Raw genomic sequence first — 24,081 nt, 5'->3', positions numbered from 1 at the left:
CCGTCCGGTTGGAACAGGTTTCTATTGTTCTAAAATGCGGAACGCGGTTCAACCTCTATTGTTCATTGTTCAACCGATTGTCAACCGGCGGTCGAGTTTCGAAGCCGCCCTTATCCGTTGTCTGTTCGTGTAAAAGAAAATTAATATTGCATAGTAACTACTCGTTTTCTCGCTTGAAATGAACTACCTTTGTAGCAAAATTACCTGTTTGTTTGTGTGGTTGTTGTTTGTTTATAAACCTTGGTATTTTGTTTTTAAGCAATAATTGTAAAATGTCCATAAAATAGATTTGTATTTCTTTTCCCGCAAACTGTTAGTTTCACTATCAGATGGGACTATTTTTAATTTTGAGCGGGACAAATGGGTTTTAGTAAAAGCGCTATTTAATTACAGCGCCGATGTTGCCAATACGTGTCACTCCGTCGGTCTTGACTGAGGTCGGTAGTCTTGATGTGTTATGAACATATCGTACGCCATTTACGTGTGAACACCGCGTACGCGTTCGACGGTTTATTCAAAATCTCGCAAATACAACTACTAAAGCCTTGGTTTTTGCAGTTTAGTTTATTAAAGAACATTGCTATCGTGTAAAAATCTGAAATTTTAAAAACATTGATGGCGTCCTCCTCAGCAAATATTACAATATAGCTTTAAATCTGTCCAACAGATGTTACATTATTAGCTAAGTTTATGCTCTTAGAGAGGTTGATTATGCAAGAACTTTTTTTTTTCTTTGAACATTTTGGGTAGAAAACTTTCCACGCCATTAACAGGATTTCGTTCACTTAGAAACTTAAGATGGTTTTTCCAAAATCTTAAGTTCTCCGTAGTAGAATATTTGCTGAAATTCTATTCAGCTGGTAAATATATTCTCCTTTTTCTAGGAAGTGCTTTTACTATAGAGTAGAATCGGTAGTTTAATGTTTGAATTACCCCAATAGAGACCCTCAGTGCATAGTTTAAGATGCTTCACAGAAATAAGCGACTCTTCCTCATCCGAAATTCACACCTAATAGTATTGACAAAGCTTTTAATAATTACACAGCTCATTGCCAGAAATTCCACTACATATTCGATATGAAAACCCATTATATGAGTGTGAATGTGTGATTTATTTTCTCGTGTGGGCTGTCAGGGTTTGAAAAACGTGACAATGAAAAGAATAGGTCGCAAGAGGTAGTTTATGGTTTCAAGTATTATTATATAGATGTAATAAGTGCCTAAGTTAGCCATTTTTCAATACCTTGACATCACACTCTGAGAGGAAGCTCTGTTTTAAATGCAAGAGGAAATCGGAGAATATGGAGAAATCCTGCGATGGACTTGAGACCAAATGCACATATAATCGTTTGGGAGCGAACGAGGCTCGAACCTGGGACCTCAGTGCGGTAATGCGATGACAGAACCGCTACGCTAAGGGTCTTTTTATCTTTTCAGTTTCCGTAAGTCTATTGTTCAGATACGAAAACGCAAGGGATTCAGTAAGTTTACTATAATCTGACTTCATTGTTAACTTTGAAGTACCAATTAGCTTATTTCAATAGAGGCGCATGCCTATGTCAATAAAAGCGGGATAAACAATATTATGGAACACCGGTGTTAACACCGGTGTTTTTAATGGTCTAGCGCCCTCTCGTCTTTGACAATGTTAAATAGATCTACATTAATTTGACAAAATGCATGCCAATCCTTATGACAAAGTCCACTTTTTTTCTGTAAAAACGTTGAAAATAAGCCCTTAAATCACAAAAGCTCCGCTTATGAGCCTGTCGCACCCCAATGCACTTGTGCAGGGCCACAGTGTCGCCCTTCCCTCGTATCAATGTCTATCTCCCTATTTTGCTTCCTCCTGCCCCCCCCCATGACCAGTCTCCTATCAGTATGATCCATGACTGAAAATAACCTCTACAAAAATAAGCATTTAGAATAAACCCGAGTCTTGCATATAGGCCCAAACAAATTATCAGATTAGCTTGCGTATGAATAGAATAAATTATCTTTGCTCCAATGGAATTCTTTTGTATTGCATGTCAATATAAAACATGATAACCAAATCGCCACTTGTACGCGCCTCATTGGGAGATATTTGGCTATTTCAGACGCTCGTTTCATCGCCAATACAGTCTGCCGCCTGGACAACCAATTCTTTAGAAATGCTTAGTCGCGCTAAAAGTCGATCGATACATGTAAAAATCAGCACAATTCAGAGATACACCTTTTGCTATGAAATTAATTTTCTCGGTCAAATATAAAGCAATATTTTTTTTGTTCAGTAATGTCAGTTAAAAACTTGGTGCTTGATATACATTTTTTAAATCCTGGTGTTAAAATTAAGCTTCAAATTGTGTCTTTTAGTGTGATATTTTTGATTTTATAGGCCTTGAATTCGCCTCGAGCTTTTTACGGAATTCATGTTTTAGCGTCTCAAACTAACATAGTTTGCTAAAGAAAGATATTTCCCACCTCTGTAAAGCACATCGTGTGGGTCTATATGTTATAGTTTTGTCAGAATTTCCGTTTTTGTTTTACCTTTTTATATTCATGCTCCGAAAATGTCAAACTAAGTAAAAGTAGGCAATGGTGAGTACTTTTATCTCGAGAGCAACCAGCAGAAATAGTCGATATTTTTTTTGTTGTTATCCAGGTCAATTTTTTCATTGAAAGCAAATTGCCCGACCAGCGATTAAATCCCCAATTGGGTGTTCTGGTTAAACATGATCAGCAGGAGCGCTATAGGTCTGGGAATTTCTTTGCTATATTGAAGTTCTGGCAACACTATAGCCATGCCGGTATTCCTATTAAACCCAGGGATATCGATCCACAATGCTAGGACTAGCCTTTAGATTTCACGTGTTGATTTAGAAATTTTTTTTTTTGTCAGTGAAAGATGGTGAAATCAAAACGGAAATTTGACAAAACTATGATATATAGCTCACGGTGATGTGCTTTAGAAAGTTGGGGAAAATCCTTCATTAGCGAACTATATTACTTTGAAAAGCTAAAAGGTTGATCCAAGAAAAAAGCTCGCGGGCCGAGCTGAAGCCTATAAAAATCGAATATCTTACACGACTCAAAGGGAACTGGGTTCGTGACTAAATGACTGAATTTCAGGCCTAAGTTTAACACCAAAAATAAAAAAAAAATCAGTATCAAGCATTATAGTTTTTCCAGCCATTTACTGAAAAAATTAAAATTATTGCTTTTCATTTGGCTGAGAAAAAAAATTTTACACTGAAAAGGTGTAACTCAAAATTTTGCTCATTTAAGCACCAATTTCGATCGTTTGTATTGCCTCATTAAATGACTGAGTGAGCCTTGCAGAACAAAAGAATCGGTTGTGCAGGTAGCTGACTGAATAATGAAAGACTTTTGCTTATAACTTGGCAACATGGTTAGTATATGTTTCAATACAAGACTATTTTTACGAGCTACTTACATCTAGGCGTAAGTGCATATACACCAAACACAAGTCAATTGAAGCCGTACAATTTACCGCGAATTTAGGACCGTAAAGTTTAGACTCTTCTTTTGTCTAGATTTGCACCCAACCGCACATCTCAAGGTTTTATGTCAAAAATAAAAATCAATACAAATGAAATTCACGAGCTTCAAATTTTCAGTAACTAACAAAAGCCTAGAATAAAAGATTGGTCACACCTGGGAGACTACCACTTCAGAATAACAATGACTTACAAAAAACAGATACGGAAACAGAAACTGAAAAGATAAAACGACGGTAACTCGCTCTCCCGTTATGCATGTTACAAGTACATAAGTACCACCGTGTAAAACAATCTTTCGTGAATGACTAATATACGGTAAATACCTAGATGGTAACACACCCGAAGTTTGTATTAGTTATCAGCTTTCAAGGTGTTAATGGCCCATTCAGTGATTTGCTCATCCGGACAAATGTAAAAATCATCAAAATTCATTTGTCATCGTCATAGATGTGGTAACCTAGCCTGCTACCCGGGGCCTGCTAGCGGTTCAGCCGAAAGCTGTGTATTAAAGATAAAATAAGGCATTTTACATGAATCTGTAATATACTGCTGTTTTCTTCGTTTTTTTCCAAATTTTTTTTTTAATTTCAAAAGTCGGCCCCGGTCAATTTTGTTTTATTTCGTGTTTAGGAAATATATATCACAAGCTTTAAAATGATATATCATTTGACTTCAAACGATATCCAGAAGCGGGGTTATGGTTTGTTGAACGCTGTTCCTTCAACAAAATTGTAGCTTTTTTCGGTTCTACATGTGTCTCTTTTTCCACATTTCTGGTAATAAATATCAAACAGTCATAATTGGCGGTCATTTCAAATCATCCCCAAGTCAACGAGGTTCAGTAATGTCCTCTCATGGTTAATTGTTGATTATACATAACTAGACAAATGTGATGCGATCAAGCAAAATCAGTCGGAACTCGGTCATAATAAATTTTCAGTTTCCTATAGGATAGTAAAAATCATTTACAAAGCTGGATTTTGCAGAAAACCCCATTGAAATTGTATAACCAGTTCCAAAGATATGAGCAATTTAAGAGTTTCCAAAACAAGAGGAAACAAAAGGAAAAACTTTCTTTGTTTGGCTATATCTCAAAATCAATATTTCCGAGTTCTGACTGATTTGGCTCGATCGCATCACAAATAACATTGCTTTGAACATGATTTGGCCAAAGCAAACAAAGACAAGAACTATTCTACAGAAGTAGGTAGAAGCTTATTATACTCTACAGCAATAGTATTATTGATTGATTTAAACAGTGTTTAATGAGATACTTGTCACACTTAATTGAGACAGCTATGAATACGACCTTCACGCACATTTTACACTGTAACTCAGAATACAATTTGCCGAGTTTACGGCTCATTGTTATTTCGTAGTGTCCTCTTACAAATACCAAATGACAATTTGAATGATTTATCCTTCACTTTTCAGCAATTTATTTTTTTACACTTGCGCTGGGATCACTGAATGGGTCTTTAATCTCGGGGTATTCGTGAATGTATGAGACAGGTTTCACACCTCTTCTGGTTGATGATATTAGTATTTGTTTTCAAACTGTTGCTACTCATTGTAAACAACTGTCTTACAAATGCAACTATTCCATTTATACCTGCTGATGTTTGGATAGGTGAATTTTCTGGGTGCATGCTGATGTGTTTGAAAGCTAATTAGGAGTCTTTCAACATTAACAAAAAACCCGATTCAATAAACTTTATTTATTAATTCAGACTCTGCAAGATATGATACCAAACCCTTATAAGTAATCTAGAATGGGTGGGTGTTCTTAATTTGCCATCGTGTGCATGTAGCCGTCTTCTTACTCAAATCTTTTATGGCAAAAAGGACGTATCTCTACTTATGTTGTAGCCGTTTACAATGTTACTGTCGTTTGCCATAGGTTGGTTGGGATGTGCATTCTCATGACACATATTGTCTGCCTTCCTGACGTTCACAATATTACAATGAATACCACACAGGAATATACAGTCTGCACAATAAATAGGGTACCAGTTTAAGAACATAACCCCACAGCCAATGTAGGGATAGATTTCAAAATTCAATAGAATATTATAGACGCAACGACTTTTTTTTTAATAATTGAAGTAGGAAGTTGCAATTTAAAAAAAACTGCGATAATTTCAAATGGCTGCAATTTTGCAATGAAAAGCAAATCCACCAGTTTCATCTCTGGATAATGTAACAATAAATAATTACATAATGCCCTATGAAAAAAATGCCAAAGTCCTGTAACCCCCCCCCCCCCCCTTATTTTCTTCAATACCAAAAACCCATTCCTCTTCATCCACTGATTACACACTGATTGAAATATCTTACACAGGGGGTTAATCATTATGAAACCCATACTCCGTGTGTATTGTGGCTTTACCTATATCTTCCATCTTCCACAACTAGAGAGAGTATTTCATTTCTATTCGAAACGTATACTCACTCTGTGGAAGACTTTGAACTTCCACAAAGAGTTAGTATGGATTTTAAATAGAATAGCCCATTGTGGTTAGCTTGATTTCCGAAATCGACCCTCACTTTGGGTTCAAAATCTGGGACCTTTTTTATTTGTATACTGTATAAAAAGATGACATTTAACGTTCTATATATTTGGCTCTTACTAATTAGGTAATGGTTTCATGTAAAAAGCGATGCACTTATGCATATTGATTGTGACGAGTCCGTGTCATTCTAATGTTGTTTTTGCAGAAGTACAAAAAAGTAAAATACAAAACTTCAATTTATTATCCACATGATGTGGCACCATAAATAAAATAACAGCGGAGCTTATGGAGAGAGATTTCTTATTTCAAAGAAGTCAAAAATAGTACTAAAATAGAAATAAAAGTAATTAATTATTTGGATTAGAATTTTGTATTTTTTAGACTCACAATTACGACTGATCATTCTGGTAGGGATATTTTTCTCGAGAATGCGTATACTTCCTCTAGCTGGAAGTGTAAACTGATTCTACGAAATAAATATCTCTTTTGTTTAATGATAAAACGTGCATTTTATCTGGAAATCTACGAAATGGGTTAAAATCATTCTATGTATCTGCTAATTAACGATTTACTGTAAACAGAGCAAAGCCGTTACTACGGGTCAGTAACAAATCAGAGGGTTTGATTTCTTATTTCAACGCCACTTCAATCAATTATTCATTTACGAAAAATAGAGCGCCCTCAAATAAATGACGTTTAGCACAATGACTCTATATCGATTTAAGGTTAGCAACTATTCTAAACTATTGCGATTTGGTGGTTCACAGCATCTTGCGAATGGTAGTGAGCTTTGGCAAAAATTGCATTGATCATTTCATAGCCAGTGTGTAGAAGAATTCACAGATATACTTTTGTAGGTCATGTGGTTCTTGAGTTATGTTGTAAAGAGGGCTGAAACAACAATACTATTGTCAAACGTACATAACTCATTAACAACAATAAATCAAGCAAGTTTGCAAAGTATATGATTTGTAGAATGAACCATTGCAAAACATCAAAGTGTTATTTTTTTAATAATATATTGATTTAGATAATGAAAATCGATATTTATCAAATTTGACAATAATAATTCAAATGTTTTGAATAAAAAGTGCCCACGTATCTGTTTGTTAATGACAATTCATTTTTGCCCCCCGGGTCACTCCAATTGTGGCCTGTACACCATCCGCGATAATAAAAACGCGTAAAAAGGGTAGTTTTTCGTGGGTAGGCACGATACGCGCGTATCGTGTTTGGGGTGTAAAAACATGAAAAATTGGGCAAAAAGGGTAGCAAAATTGCTAATACGTGGAGGGTATGAAATTTGATGCAAAATCCCTGTTTAGGGTGTGAAAACAAACGCGTGTAATGGCGTGTTACCTGTTTAGGGTCATCGTTTTAGCCAAGGATTAAATCCTCACTTAGGGTGCTTTTCAAAAGTTGATTATCGCGGATGGTGTACAGGCCACAATGGGAGTGAACCCCCCGGGTTTTTGCCAGTACATGGAAGGGAGGGGAAAGTAGAATAGAAAGCGTTGGATTCGTGGTAACAAACAAGGTTCCATAATATCCCCTTAAAGTAGGTTGCAATAAACATAAAGCTATCGACTAACACTTTTACTAACTTATTTCCTTGGGTAACACTAGGATCCACAACATGCTCATCTGTCAAGGGCACAGTTCGTTAACCCAATACATTTGCACATTCATTGAATGACATTTGAAAATTTGGGTACTAAAACTCATACTCTGCAGCTTGAGGTCAAATTTTGCACTATGATTGGGATGAGGCTATTGTGGTCCAAATACATGTACAGCGTGTCCCAAAAGTAACTTAACATTGTGAATTGGCCATATCTCAAATATTTCCTACTTCATACCAAAATGGAGAACATATTCATATAGATTGATCTTTTAGAATTATTCTGATACCAAAAACAGCATTATTGATGACCCTTTGACCTTACTGTGCGAATGTACATATGTGTGTATCAAACCCACAAAAGCAAGCTCATGTGTTCTTTGTTCAAGAACATGAATGATGTGCTTCCCTGAACAATAGAGTTGGTTCACTCACTGCGCACGCTACATTTATGTATGAACATTCATGGATTACATAGCTTAGCGTAAGCGTGACTGCTGTTTTAGATTATAATTAGGATATATTGACAATATTAAACTTTACTTTAAAACAGTTGAAGTGAAGATGAATTTCCTATAGATCAACGGATTCAGGTCGTATGGTTCTTTGCCGAGACAAAGTCGGACAAACTCATTGAAACAATGTTTAAGGAACAGTTTAATGCAAATTATGCACTACCCAGCCGAAATACAATCCAGCAACTAGTGCTGAAATTCCTATCAACTGGATCTGTTCATGATCTACTTCGGGCAGGACGTGGAAGAACAGGAAGATCGGCTACAAACATTGATGTCATACGAAGAGAGGTGGCGAAAAGCCCAAGGCGATCAGTACGTCGACTTTCAATGGAGAACAACGTACCGCGTACAACTGTTCATCGAATCCTCAGAAAAGATCTTAAGTAGTTTCCATATAAAACCCAGATAAAACAGAAAATGAAGATTACGCATTGAAAACAAACAAACAAACAATCAAACAAACACAGCCAAACTAAAAAAAATATTTTAAAATGATAACATGTTATATCGTGTTCACGTCTCAAATGACGAGACTTATTTTGCGTTTATAAAAGTGGGTTTTACGGTACAGTAGATATCCATTAATTTCATGCCACAGGGTCATGACCACATAGGCATGTTTGGTATCATAACATTTCTAAAAGATGTATCTACATACTGTGTAATTTTTGTAACAACACTATAAACCCAACGCAAGTTATGGCAAATTCACAGTGTTAAGGGACTTTTGGGACACCCGGTATAAAACAACCATTGCCAGCAATCAATGAACAGTTTTTATCATAAACTACATACTACAAGAATATTATGTTTCCTATTACTTACATAAAATATAAGCATAACTACTATACTCTTTACAGCCATATTCATAGATTTTGTTGATTATAAATCGAGGAAAAAATACATTTTTTACTTCATCAAACCTGAACTCGCAAATAAGTATTTTTCATATTCATAAAAGTTCATTTGTGTTAATAGATGTAATGATTGGAGTTAAGTTTTTGATCCAAACACAAAATGTGATCTAACCTTAGAATTTTCAGATGGTTCATTAGGTCAAGACCTTTTTGACCTAGACTTCATCACAGACTCGTAGACTCCTGGAAGTTTGAACCTGCTCCGTTGTGGTTAAGTAATGGCTCATTTACTTTGTTAACCGTATATAAACCACTTGCGATGTGGTTTTGGTGAAGATCTTGACCTTCTCTAAGTCTTCAAAACGTCTAGGTGACTCATGTGAATGTGGTTTGAGACTTCTGAGCTATCATGCCTATTGGAAACGTTTTGTCCTGAAATCGTGTTAAAAATCGTGTTCTTTCGCGGACATTTGACATGACGAGTAAAACGGTTTTTAAAGTAGGCTAATCATATTATAATAACCCTACATGTATTTTTTGGATTATGATAATAATAATAACGACTATCACCAAAACAATCTGATTTAAGTTTCGAGTTAAAATGCTCCTGTGGTTGGGTATTAGACATACATATGTATTCACAATTGCCCATGGAACAGTACAATACCATCATGGTGGACGAGGCTACCACTTTCTTGCTCATCGTGTTCATAGTAGCTATTGGTTACATATCTTATGTATGAGAAAATTATAGGATTTCTTCAGATGTCAAAACCTAACTATTGATGGGATCGAAGTGGGGGATGTTGTTGTCAATTGGGACAACCACTTTTTAAAGATACAGTTCCACTTCCTTTAAACTGTTTCTTGTTGGGCCCATAATCATGATTCCGCATTCTAAACGCTCGTTTTTCTTAAGCTCACTTGACATTTAAGGATAATTGGAGACCCTCGTAGAGTCGTTGAGACAAGGAGTTGACTTAAATACTGCATAATTCCTGTACATGGATCAGTTTGTATGATCATGGTTAAAATGGCTTAAAAGTCGATAATCATAACTTTCCAAGCATAGATACTTTACAATATTGATTGTGGCAAAGATCAGGAAAATACCAAAAATATTCTAATGGATGTTCACATGATTTTGTATATGAAAACTGGTAAATATTTTGTTATTTGATATTTCTGGGATATAAATATAACTGAATGAGTAACACTGCACATTTCATTGTACCGATTTGGCACAGAATGATAAAAGCAGCGAGCGTGTAACGAAAATAATGAAAATGAGCCTTATTCAGCTAGACAGCTATAAATCAGGCAACTGCCAACGATTTTTTTTTTAAATATCAGGTGGATTAAGTAAGGTTCTCCTTGTAACGCCTCGATATTAATATTTACAATTACTATGAAATTAATTCATATCCACGTCTCATCAAGATTGTAATGATTTATTATATATTGCAACAAGAAGATAAAAGCTTAATTTACTCAAGTGTGTTTAATTTTTTTAAAGACATAAAGAACTAATAAAATGCATTTGAGTAAGAGTTGTCAAAAAGTGTTGAAATAATATTGATTCTGTATATTATAGGACGAGGCTATGTGATGTCATTGACCGATCTTCCCTTATTGGTGAGACTCGGTGTAGGAATAATAATAAGTAAAATAATAATAATGAAAATGTAACAGATAAATGAATGAATGGAGGAGTTATATGGTTTTTGGTTCACTCGTATTGATGCCCAGAATGCTTATGTGTTTGCGAAAAAACCCTTTATTTGCCACCATTTTGTGCCACATTATTATTATGCTCCCTTATTTTAAACTAGGAATGTTAAGCAGACGATACTCTCTATTATACAGGCAAGGAATCAAATGAAACTAAATCATCACAAGTTGGACCGCTTGTCTGCAGCTTGGTTGTAATGGTGTTGACATTGAATTTGAAACTCTCTTCTATAGTATGTGTAGAGGTTCAGGCTGAAGTCAGATTGGCGCGATATTTTACGTGATACCCTTACGAGCGTATAGATACGACCTGGTGGAACATTTTAGGCTCAACATTAATTCTTCTCTAGAAATTATTCATGTTTATATAATGCCTAGAAATAGATCCAAGATTGTTGCAATTATATTCGTTTATTTTTCGACGCTTTCCCAAAACTAGCTCATGTAAACAGATGAAAACTTACACCTTGCAATCTTATAATAAATAATTTCCTGTAAGCGACACCGGGTCACATTATGAAAGTGAGAACTAGTCAAAAGAAACAAGAAATCTTACGATACGTTAAAGATGTTACTATGGTAACTGAGACGCCATCAATCATACTTAGGTGACGTGATGATTTTACCACCTATTTTAGCAAGATGGCGATGACGAACTCGATATAGATTTCGATAATCGTGCGATAAAGCTGAAGTTATACTCTATAGCTGAGCGACGAGCAATTCATATTTAACCAATGAGGTAGCGTGCTTTTTCCAATTCACCACAAAATGCGCTCTACATCATTGGCTCGTCGCTCAGCGATGCGCTCTAAATCAATGGCTCGTCGCTCAGCGATGGAATATTAATTGACAAGATGCGTTATAGGGTTTACAGGTAACGACATATAGGATAAACAGATTTTGGTGTCACATTTCAAAAGCGTAATCATATTGGACCACAAATTATTTGCAATATGACCTATTTAAATCTGCATTGGAAGTTATAATTTGAGTAATATGTACCTTCTGAAAACGAGTAAAAACATACTTAGCTTCTCCTAGGGATGCGAGACAAAGGGGCTATTTTATATTCAAACTCATCTTGTTATATTTTAAGAATAAATTTGGCTACTATAAGTAGTCACGCATTTGCATGCGCTGTCCATCAACATCTACAATACAGGATTTCATTGTGAAGTCAAGGAGGACAGTGATATTTTCTTCAAAACTTGAAAGTAATTGCATAATGAGTAATTTTAGCTCTTATCAAACAAAATATTTCATAACGTGTCGAGAATAATTTGTCATTCGTTAATGCTTTTAATATCCACCATTGTTCTTGGAAAGAGGAAAAGAAAATATCATGAACATTTTTGTGATCGTTTAATAATAAAACAATATTAGATTAATTTGGTGGACAATTTATTGTTCCATTTCTGTCATGTTTAGAGAAGAAATTGCACATTTTGATAGTATAAACATCTTACATGGTACAACATGCACAGAGAAAAATGTTGTAAAGGTCTCTCTATTTCTTTGTGAAGGTTGTCATTCATCCAGGTATAATCAAATATAAAATTAAACTTGTTAAAACTATTCAACTGGACTCACGGTTTTGAGAGGCAACGGTTTCACACCTTATCCTAGGTGCATCTTCAGGCCGTCTGTTGGTCTGTCGACACGCCAAATGACGACACGCCGGTTCAGCGCAAGATCATTTCCATCCCATACGTGTCAGATCTATCGGAGAAACTTCGTAGGATTTTCAGCCAACATCAGATCCCCGTCTCTTTCAAACCGACGAACACTCTGAGACAAAAGCTGGTTCACCCAAAAGACAAGCCTCCCAAAGACAAACAGAGCAATATTGTCTATGCTATTGAATGCAAGGTCAACAATTGCCAGGACTTGTACATTGGTGAAACAAAACATACCTTGGCTAAGCGTATGTACTAACACAGGCGTGCCAGCACCAGTTGTGGGGATTCTGCAGTATATACGCATTTGGACGGCACGAATCACACCTTCGACAACAAGGACGTTGTGATCTTAGACAGGGAGCGCAGGTGGTATGAAAGAGGAGTAAAAGAAGCGATCTATGTCAAGAAAGAAAAGCCTTCACTCAACAGGGGAAGCGGCCTGCGTCACAACTTGGCGGGGGCCTACAATTCCGTTATTAAGAACATTCCAAAGAAGTTTGGCTCTAAATCTAAGACCTCTGGCAACACCATCTCGCCACTGGTCAGTGACCAATTGCCGACAGACCAACAGACGGCCTGAAGATGCACCTAGGATAAGGTGTGAAACCGTTGCCTCTCAAAACCGTGAGTCCAGTTGAATAGTTTTAACAAGTTTAATTTTATAGTCTCTCTATGTCCTTACTATTTCGTGAGATAAGCGCAAGAATGCCCTGCCTCCAATAGCTGCCATGTAGATACATTATCGATTTTGACTCGCAGGGCTGCACGTGCTACTCGTATATACATATGTGGGTCAGTATTATGATGACCATTTTTCTTGTAAGACGGTCTGGATTTTTGCCATTTATAGTAAAAGTCCACATAGGTCCCCAAAGTTTCTTTCAGATATTTAAATATTCGATTCCCATAAAGACAAAACAGTATTCTTTAATGGGGACCTATATAAATTTTACATAAAATTTTCACCATCAATTCAGTGTTCATTTCCACTAAATTCAGAAAATATTTTGGCGTATATAAAATTGAAATAAAATTCTCTGCTTCCTAAACCGCATTAACTGTATCACGATTGGGTATCACGAATCGTTATGTATGATGTACAGTTCATATTCTTTTATACATATGATGCTTCAGTTTTTACACAAAAAATATTTCATTGAAGGCCTCCCACTCGGCTATTTTAAAAAGGTAATTAGGCTTCCTCAGCATGAGCAAATAAATAGCATTAAAATTTTTCTTATTCTAGCAGTCTTTTAGAAACACTTGGTGCATCGCGGCCACTGCTGTACATTGTACCATAGAGAATAAAAGAACAGAGATAAAGATACGCATCGTAATTGATTCTTTGATAGTCTATGATTGCGCAGTACACATGTGATGATTGCAGCCTGCGTACATGTAGTGCTGAGCGGGGAATTCAAACAGGCACAAGGTTTCTGTAGACACATCGCTAAGGTATTTAATTATGTTACATGACTACTTCTACGGCGAATATCGATATGTAATAATCAGTTTCTGTGGTGCTATTTCTGTTTTCAGTCTCAGCAACTCTATGGGCATTTACTGCCGACTATTGCTTGCATAATTCAATGTAAGTATATATATAAGATTAGCAGTGGTCCGCACTGGAAATACACTGGTGACGGACAGTATGCTTCAACTATATTATAAATACGTATTTATACGCACGTGACCACCTCCACGCTGCCATAACAGCTTGTAGACAGTAAGTCTCGAATTGACCTTCTACGAAGCATGTAGTCTTCCTGCACATTTGAATGCAAAGGCGGTAAACACCACGAGACTGTGCCGCAAAATGGTCTATTCTGCTGTCCATCATGCTGTGATAGCGTAAAGACATGAAATGCAGAAGATAGACCTAAAACCCGATAAAACTCAGCATCTGGCGTCAATGACAGGACTCCGTCAATTTTAGGCACCGACGACATAATTCCGTTGTGGACAAGCATTATCTGGATATAAAGTGTAAATGTTACCAAGCGGTTCACACCTCACACCACTTAATAACAGAATTCTGAAATTATGATATAATTGTGGCCGTTATAAGCTATCTAAAAATTCCTTCCATATGAAGAAATCTTTCTCTACTTATTTTGGAGAATACAGACTGAATCTAATGTTTGTATACCCTGACGATTTGATGGTTCTGCAAATTATAATATCGTTATCGACGTTGTTGGTAAAATCTTTTACGCCTGGCAAAGGTAATGATAGATAGCAAATATTATGACCAAGGAAATGGCGTAGTGTTACCATGATTACCCAGTAATGAGGATAGTCTTACCATTATCAAAGGCATAATAATCACCAAATGCAGTGTATGTTACATCATTATCTTGTCCCAATAGTAATATTACTGTATTATGGGAGACTATATGGCTTCACAATGATGTTGTGAGACATGTTTTTACTCTACAGAGGCGCACAATATTTATGAAGCATGTTTGTTGGATTAAAACTAAATACTTTATTAGGCAGTTGTTACAAATAATGTTTTTTTATTCTGTCAAATTTGTGGGCAATATGACATCAAGCAAAAGGTACACAATATTATCATATAATCGAGTGTGTCCATCATTAGGTCTGGAAATGCTCAGAGATGGCACCTTGTTAATATTCTTGCATTGCCATTGGATTATGGTGTCATCAGCTTGTCGCCTTAAATCTACACTATAGCTGGTATATTCAGCTGAATTCAACCACCATTAAATATAAATACATACACACCCACATACATTAGAAGCAATTATATAGCGCTACATACATAAAGAGCGCAACGCATATGACAAACTATGGCATTATGGCAAAAGATGAAATCAGAAATATTAAATACAAAGAACATACAAAATTATGCCCACAGGGAATCAAACTATTTAAAACCATTGGTTAAAGACCGTTTTTGAAACCAGAATGTATTTGATTCCCTGGTGGAAGTGAAAATATGTGGTTCTGAATGGACAAAAGACCTATTAGTAGCAGTTTTCAGCAATTTAACACTGTTGATCTCAGCAAGAAGAGTGGTATCGGAGGGCGATCTGAGGCCAGCCCTGCCTGGACAATACTAGAGTAGACCAGTCATATAAGAGGGTGCTGATCCATTAAGGCACTTGAAAATAATCATTGAAAATGATCCTCTCTCTGATCCGAAGCCAATGTAGTTCTTCTAAACATGGTGTAGCTCCTGTTTTGTTTTGCAGCAAATGAGTTTGGCTGCCCAGTTTTGGATTCTTTGCAATCTTTGAACGTCTGATGTCTGATTTCTCCTAATGGTATTTTAAGTATTATTCGCCGCCCTGTCGCGCCTTCGGTGCTCCACTCGCTCGATCGCGGCGTCCCAGCTCGCTACCTCGATCGCCAGCAGTTTTAAACTGACTATTTCTCTTTAGGGTACATTGTTATTTTCGAAAACACCGCTTTAGAATTAATCGTTTTATAATTACAACCATGTGGAACAAAACAATCTTTTGTGTTTACCATAATAGTAATTGGAATGTTAACTTAATTTCCTTTCAGAGTTTCGTTAGCAAAATCATGCAGTGCTTTGTCCACGCCCGTCTCCAAAAACAATTATTTTCAAACCTTAATGATTTTAATCTACATGATGTACTTCCTGTAAACCAACCTAGTTTTCTTCTGGTCGATTCACCGGGGACGCCCTGTTGACAGCAGTGAAGGACGATTTTTACATACTGGATCGTGATAAATCTCATGTTGGTGCTTTCTTGTTTGATCGGTCAGAAGCTTTTAAAGGTTTCTCATTCCTTTTTTGTATCCGTGGTGCTACTTATCGCTGATTATCTTACCAATATGTCTGAGACCGTCAGAGTTCAGGGCGCAGCCTCTCCTCCTATCATTGTTACTCCCGGCGTCCCTCGGGAATCAAAATTGAGTCCTCTTTTGTTTGTTTTTACCCTCAATTTAAATTCCTTCGGCTAATCTTCGACAAATTATATGCAGATGGCGTGATTTTAATATCGTTATGTAAACTATGGTCAAGACACAACAGCCGTAGAAAAAGATGCACATTCTTTGACTAGGTGGGTGACAGATAATAAACTCAATCTGAATGTTTGTAAGACAAAGTTCATGCTTTTCACAAACAGGTAGAACTTTTGTTGGCACACCTATATTACAATATTTTAATATCTTGGTATGACAATCTCTTCTGATCTCTTATGTTCTATTCATATTGACACTGTCATCCTTCTGTATGTCTGTATGTCCTTTGTGAATGAGATACAATGGGACATTCACGAAGGAAACAACGACCACCAACGCAGTAGCTAGGGCGTTTCGAAACCACGGTGGTTTGATGGCATGTACATGTAAAACTGAGTCATTTTAAAGAAAAGTTGAACAATGATGGCGCTATTTATCTGAAATCTTGTTTGTATCTGTACAAGGGGTATCTAGACACTTGTATAATGGTATTAGAACATCACTAAAAATACTAACAAATGAAAATGAAATGTAAGGTAGAATTCATATTATTTGGTTTATTTGAATTTAAAATATATGTAAATAGCGCCCTCAATTTGCACACAAATGTACAGTTTATAGAATAAAAATTACCACAAAAAAGCAGAAAAGGATGAATAATTTGATATAGAAACGAAAATCTATGTTAAAAATTGCTACAAAATATATGTGTATTTGCAGTTTATTAGTGTGATAGCTGTTGATATTGTGATCATATCAAACAACCGTAAAAGTATGTGGTTCAGCCAATCATTGACTACAATTTTTGAAATCCTCATCGTTGAAAGATATCAATCAGCTTGCGAATATTTAATTTCTTGTTTTGAAGATGGCTGGTATTAAGGATTGGTATTCAGCGCGATCTCTTCCTTGTTTGACCTATGCCGTTCACTCCAACATGGGGTTGAGTGGTGGCATCTGTTTCACGATGGTCCTCCATTTCTGTCTGTTTATGGATTGGTGACTAGGCTCCACCACAGACTTCAGGTTTAATTTGGTGCAGTCAGCCTTGATGCAATCTAGCCATCGTTTTGGTGGTCTACCTCTGGGTCTGTCCCCATGGATGTGAGCATCGATCAAAAGTTTGGGGTAACGTGATGGTGTCTGTCATTCTTTGGATGTGACCAAAGTAGCAGAGTCTTTTTTGAGTTGCCAAATTCAATTCTGTTCGTGGTAATTATTTTATTCTTTCATTTTGTTCTTTCATGGTTCCACTCATACTGCTGGTGACCTTTTTAAAATGATGGAGAGAATTTTTTTAGGCATGATCATGCCCTTGCATTCGAGTTTAACCATGTACAAACTCCCAGACTTGCGAGCCGTATGCTATTCATCAATGGAATCAACTTCCACAAGATATTTTTCTGATGTTAAAATCAAAGCTGAAAGAACATTTCACAGCGAATTTTATGCTCTTTAAATTCTGGTAATTTACTGGGCTTGTGCAATAACTACTTTTTCATGTGCTTTGTGCGTTATGTGTGGTTGTTTTAGTTTTATTTATCCCCAGCCAGACATGTTATTCCATTTCTTATATTGTATTATTGTCACGTATTATACATTTTAATTGAAGGGGATCTCTATAAATTAGCTGGTACAATTGAGATCTGCTTCTGGAAAATAATGTGTCTGTAAATGGTTGTTTTTATCCTTTTATGTGGTGCAGACATGGGCGTCAATCCCGCGGTGACAGCGCGGACGTGTCACCCCACTTTTCGGCAAAATGACCAATTTTGTTGTTCTTTTTAGCCACTTTTTGACGAATTTGGCCGATCCCACCCCTCATTTCAAGCCGGATTGGCGCTAATGGGTGCAGAAAATTGTAATAAAAAATGAAATGCAACTAGAGCAGTTTATGTAGTTTATTTTCGTACGCTCTTACACTTAGTCATGGTCAGTAGGTAGTGCCAAAGAAATTCCTGGTGTAAATGGCATTCTGGTAGCAATAAAACAAACGATTATGAAGGGAAAAAACATTATTGGATAAAAAGAACCACAACATAAGTTATAGCAATAAAATTCAAAATTGGGAAAGTATAAAAAAAGAAACAAATTTCTCTCAAGATCTACCTGTTGGCCTTAGAGAGCTAGCGATTTCATACACTCTTTGCACTGTAACAGGCAAATAGCTGGCTCCAGCCACGTTGGAAAAAGGAAGTATTATATCAGGAAACGTAATGAAATATACACCATCTGACCATGTTGTTTGTATCTATCCAAAAGTATACTTGTCCTTCAGCATATTTTGTGGTCGTTGTAAAGAGGAAGCAACCTTATAAAGTGCCATCTTCTATTTTCTTCAGGAGCGATGTATGTGGTTGATGAGAAGTTGCTCAGTGTATCGAAGGAAACAGAACGTTACCGTCCACCAAGAGGTTTCGACGGGTGTGGGGCAACATTGAGGTAAATATCTTTTGTTTGATTTTTTTAAAAGATGGGGTACAAAATGATTTTTACTGTAGAGCATGTCTTCTGGTAGCCAGCTGAGGCTCTGCAGGGAGTAATAGCATAGCGAATAATTGTCGCACGTTTTAGTGTATTTGGGATATCGAGGTTGAGTATGGATGTGTGGGGGACTGGGTATTTGTAGGGTTAATGGAAGGGATATGGTCGGTGTAAATACGAGGGACGGTCAATATGTTCCCGTAACTATTATTTATCTCAAGCATGACTTTGATGACTGTTACTTAAGACAAATACAAGTGTGTACCTTTGTCTTTCAAAACACATAACAGTTATGTTATTATTAGAGTACCTTGACTTATGTAATCTCATTTGCATAAAGTTATTGCTATATGTACACTGACAATTGTTACCATTGGCGGGAAATTTGAAGAGAGGAGTAATAAAAAGAAGCAGAAGTAAGTTCCAAAGCAGTCCCTATTCTTGGTATGAGATAATCTGAGTATATCCACTTGATAACTGTGAAAAAAGAAATGTATCCATTAACAGATGAGGAAAGGGACCGTCTTTGAAATTCATTAAAAATAAGCCTTAACGACAAACAAAAATAGTGTGAAAATCGTGAAAGACGAGCACACAAGGTAGAAGCAAGAATCAAAATAATCTCCAAAATGAAACAAAACAAATACATGTATGATGATTGGTATGGTAGGAGATATCATAGTCAGGACAAAAGGGCAATAAAAATATAAATACACGCATGCGCTGATGGTATGCATGAATAAAAGTAACAAACGTAACTAAATACAATGTTGCGGAACAATAGCAGTGTGAGTGATTTGCTATACAAAGTCTCATGCTAAAATTAAACGGAAGCTTTTGAAATTCAAATATCTTATTCAATCCAGAACCACTCTATGGTGTACTACTTTGACTACATAAACATGACCTTTTGAAAATAAAGGAGTCAATAAGGAAGAAACGTTTGAGATTTCACCACCGGGCCCTCCCTTTTTAATAATCGGTAGTTACCTAAATCAAACAAGGTACCATTTGTACAATTGTGTACTTGATTAATCTTGTTATCTCTTATTATGTAAAGAACAATGGGTGATAAAGCCTACTCAAAATTGGAGATACTCAACTATAATCCCTTATCTTTAATAAAAATGGTATATGTCTGAAATGAGTATAGCACCAATCCTGTGTTATCGTTCTACCAAATTTCAAAACCAAGTCAAATTCCATGCTTTTATTCTTGAGATATTTGGGATTATGTAACAATACCTCAATTTGGCTCGTTATTTTGTCCACTCCTTTTCACCATAAATTAGGCAGTGTCCATATGCTATTGCGTTTATGCTAATATGCGAATGTTATTACGTAATCAATTATTTATCCTCGCTAATACACATTCAATTTGAAACACTACGGTACAAATTTGTATTTTAAAAACAGTCATCAAAGTCATGCTTGATATAAATAATAGTTTCGGGAACATATTGGCTGGCCCTCGTAGGGTATGACAGGGGTGGGAGCATGGTGATCTGTGGGGTGTGTGCAGGTGGGGGTGGGTGGGGGTGGGTCAGCGTGTGCATGAATATAGGTTGGAGTTTGAGCTTCATCTGTAAGGAATTCTTGCATTAGCTACAACATAAAATGTACCAGGTTGCATTATATGCATTACTCAAGTCAGAAGCACTTTTTCGACAGCCAAGCTTCAATTTTAATATCAAATGGTAATTAAATGCCGTGCCAGGATCGTGTAATCAATTGCAAAATATACTCCCAATTTATGCAGCTCTAATATGGTAAAAGGGTGCATCTTTTATTTCCTTAACAAGTAATTTACTTCCTTTTGCCATGGTTGATGTTAACTTTTTTCTATTTGTCTCTATTTGGAAAAACGTGGAAAAAGGTTACATCCATTTACCATGTAATGGTCATTGAAACCTTTTTTACCAAAGCTATGGCAAGAAAAAGTAGCATGTTAGTGATGTAAATAATAGGATACACCCTTTTACATGTATAAGGGCCATATAAAAGACATGGCATGTGCATTATGCTAATGTTCAAATTCATTTCAATATGACGACAATGAGTTGTAATGTATTACAGATTTTAACTCTCTTCACGCGGGTGTCGACTTTAAAAATTCAAAAATTTCAGAAATGTAAATTTTCATGACCATATTTGAAATCAGCATGAAAAATGCATTAAAATGAGTACAAACAAGCCCAGTATTGGTTCAGTAGTTCTTAAGATAGCTCTTGATATTTTGAGAAAATATTTCAAAACTTCAACTTTTTTCCGCTGAAGCGCACGCATAGCATTAACATTAATGAGCCAATTACGTACTAAAATGAAGAACATCAAATAATGTGTCTGTATCGTGTGTTTCTTATAAATATTTGATGGCTGTTGAAGTCTTGAAGATTAATGTAGACACAAAAGTACATTTTGCCCAGGGGAAGTATTTCAATATTGCAATCCTTCACCAGCGTATATTAAAGACACACAAACACCAGACGTAGTCTTTTACGTACAATACTATAGCTACAGGGTGCTGTAGACTCAAAAACATTACAGTCTACATGGTTAAATTTTTCTACATTTTTCTATCTCCCAATTCAGTAAATCGCAGTGGTATAGTCATGGTAAATTCATAGGTGTAGTTTTGTTCATGTAGGGGATCGCGTTTGACGTATTGACCAAAATATCGGTTATGCGAACTAAAAGGATTTACGATCTTTAATTAGAAAAGGTTTAAGCAGACCCGGAAAAGGTTCTACAGCTGAAATGTATGTGGAATATTAAATGGTACTATGAAAAACCGAAAATGGTTCTAGAAAGGCCAGAAGAAACCATTTTAGACTCGAAAAGAACCATTATGGGGACAGTGGCGCAGCCAGGGAGAGGGTTAGGGGCTAACTGCCCCAGGAATTTTCAGGGGTGAAAATGGGACCAAAAAAGGTGTCATTAAAATGATTGAAAATGGGACGAAAAAAATACAATTGTTGACGAAAATTTGGCTTTGCCCCCTCATTAACAGGCTGGCTACGATGCTGGTCACTTTCAAATGAGGCAAAATGTGACGAAAATTATCGGTCAAAATTTATATTGGCTAGCATGTACGAGATAGGACAAGATGTCCCACAGTGGCACTCCTATCTACGCCTGGCTAGTGTTGTTCCAGTTTAATGGTGGTTGAATTCAACTGAATACTAGTAGGTATGTCACAGTGGCTGCACAATAATTCTGCCACACTGTGCATGCAAGCATAACAGTGAATTGAAAAGCGCGCGCTTCAAAGTTGACCAATTTTAGAAAACATCATGTCAAAAAATGAATTTCCTCACAATGCTTCATTTATCCAAAATGTTTGAATTTTTAATATATGGTGTGTGAAGACTTTCCGAGGCTATCATCGGGTCCGCAAAAATTAAATATTGTTTTGTTTAAGAGCTACTGCCTGTTTTTATAGATTTTTGAAGATCGCTCATAAATCAGTAAATATAGGCCTATTGATATAAAGGGACCTACTACCATTTAGCTGAAATATTAATCTTTCTTAGCATGTAAATTATTTCCCTCGACAACGAATGACACACTTCCCTTGCCTTGAGTAAAACTAGTTAAAAACAAAACATTATCAAAGAAATTTTTAGGGAGTAATTTTCCAAACCACAATAGCTCTAAGCCATTGTGTGTGCCCAAGGCCATACTATTTTTGTATACGCGATACAGTAGAATGGCTGTTCTTTTTACTATTTGTCTTCCCGTGTTAATCCAGATAACAAAATGTTAATTTAAAGTCTCATTGCAAATGAATTTTTATTTTTACTTTTCGGATTTAGCTTTGACCAATGGTGACACATACCATGTTTACAGAAAAAAATGAAAATTCTATTCCAGACATCGTCAAAATGTCAAACTCTGTATTTTTTTTGTATTATATTTAAGTAATTAACTGCAGTTTCTTTATTCAACATCATAACAGGTTCATACTTGACAAATTTATGGTGAATGGATAGACTTTCATTAAATATTGAAAAAAAAAACTACTCATGCCTATTTACATAATAATATCATGAATACATAATTAGCTGTAATTAGCTAATTTGCATAATTAATTACTTTTTGTGTATTTTTTGTTATCAATTGAAATAACTTTGTATACATATGTGTGCAAAAAAAACCGCACCCTGATATCATGTACGGTTTTCTATTGGCATCAATTTTGCATATTAATTAGGTGAACTTAGTAATTTTTTCACCTTTAATTTGTCTGCAGATTGGCTGAAATAGCTATAATAGTATATTTGGTTAATTTATTATAATTATTCAATGATAGATTTTTAAATTTAGTTTTCTTTAACGAAGTACGGAAAGATAGGCATTTAACCTGTGATACTTAAATTAACGCTGCTTTTTCAAGCAAGGGTCCAAATAAACCTAAAAATAAACTTAAAAATCTCGAAATGTGCCAATTTTGTCATTATAGCCATTTGTGGCAGGTTTTAATTCCATTTACGAGCATCTTAAAATTGACACTACATCACAATGCATTGACCGATTTCAATTCCGTTTTTTTTTTTTTTTTTCTTTAATAAAGCTCATTCATGTAGAAACATTAAATAACGTGTTTCTGCTGCGCTTATTTTTGGGGTGATATGCCTAATACTAGTAGGCCTATATAGTCGATCTAAGGCGGCAAGCTGATGACACCATAATTCGATTGCAATTCAGGAATATTAACAAGGTGCCATTCTGAGCATTTCCAGACCTAATGATAAACACACTTGATTCTGTGATTAAATTGTTTACCTTTTGCTTGATGTCATGTTGACACACACATTTTGTTGGAACAAAGAAAGCAGTGTATATATGACCCGGCAGCACAAATGAGCCATAAATTCCCTAAATTGTATTCTGAGTTACGGTGTAAAATGTGTACGAAGGTCGTATTCATCGGTAACTTTGGCCCGACATCTGTTTCATTTTTATAGTCAAAAACTAATCAATAATCCTATTGTTGAAGTGGATAATAAATTCTACCTTAGATGGCTATAGAACTTTTAATAGCGCTGGTCTTTGTTTGCTTTTGCTAAATCCTGTTCAAGTGGTGGGTTACCAGGCATTGTATTTTGTACAGGTATGCATAACCAACAATTAACAATGAGAGAACTTTCTTAAACCTCGTTGACTTGGTGATGATTTGAAATGACCGCCAATTATGACTGTTTGATATTTA

General features: G+C 36.0%; 1 protein-coding gene across 1 annotated transcript in view; it reads left to right on the top strand.

The window, feature by feature from the left end:
* LOC140171944 (small conductance calcium-activated potassium channel protein 2-like) overlaps positions 1-24,081 on the top strand; it is a 455,506-nt gene that overhangs the window by 88,529 nt on the left and 342,896 nt on the right. The window contains 1 exon segment of the mRNA XM_072195288.1: positions 18,728-18,827. The gene's annotated coding sequence lies outside the window, so the exon portion shown is untranslated.

The sequence above is a fragment of the Amphiura filiformis genome, chromosome 15, assembly GCF_039555335.1.
Source record: "Amphiura filiformis chromosome 15, Afil_fr2py, whole genome shotgun sequence".
In the NCBI taxonomy this organism is placed as follows: domain Eukaryota; kingdom Metazoa; phylum Echinodermata; class Ophiuroidea; order Amphilepidida; family Amphiuridae; genus Amphiura; species Amphiura filiformis.
Note: the sequence above shows the minus strand (reverse complement) of the source record. Positions and strands in the feature narration are given on the sequence as shown.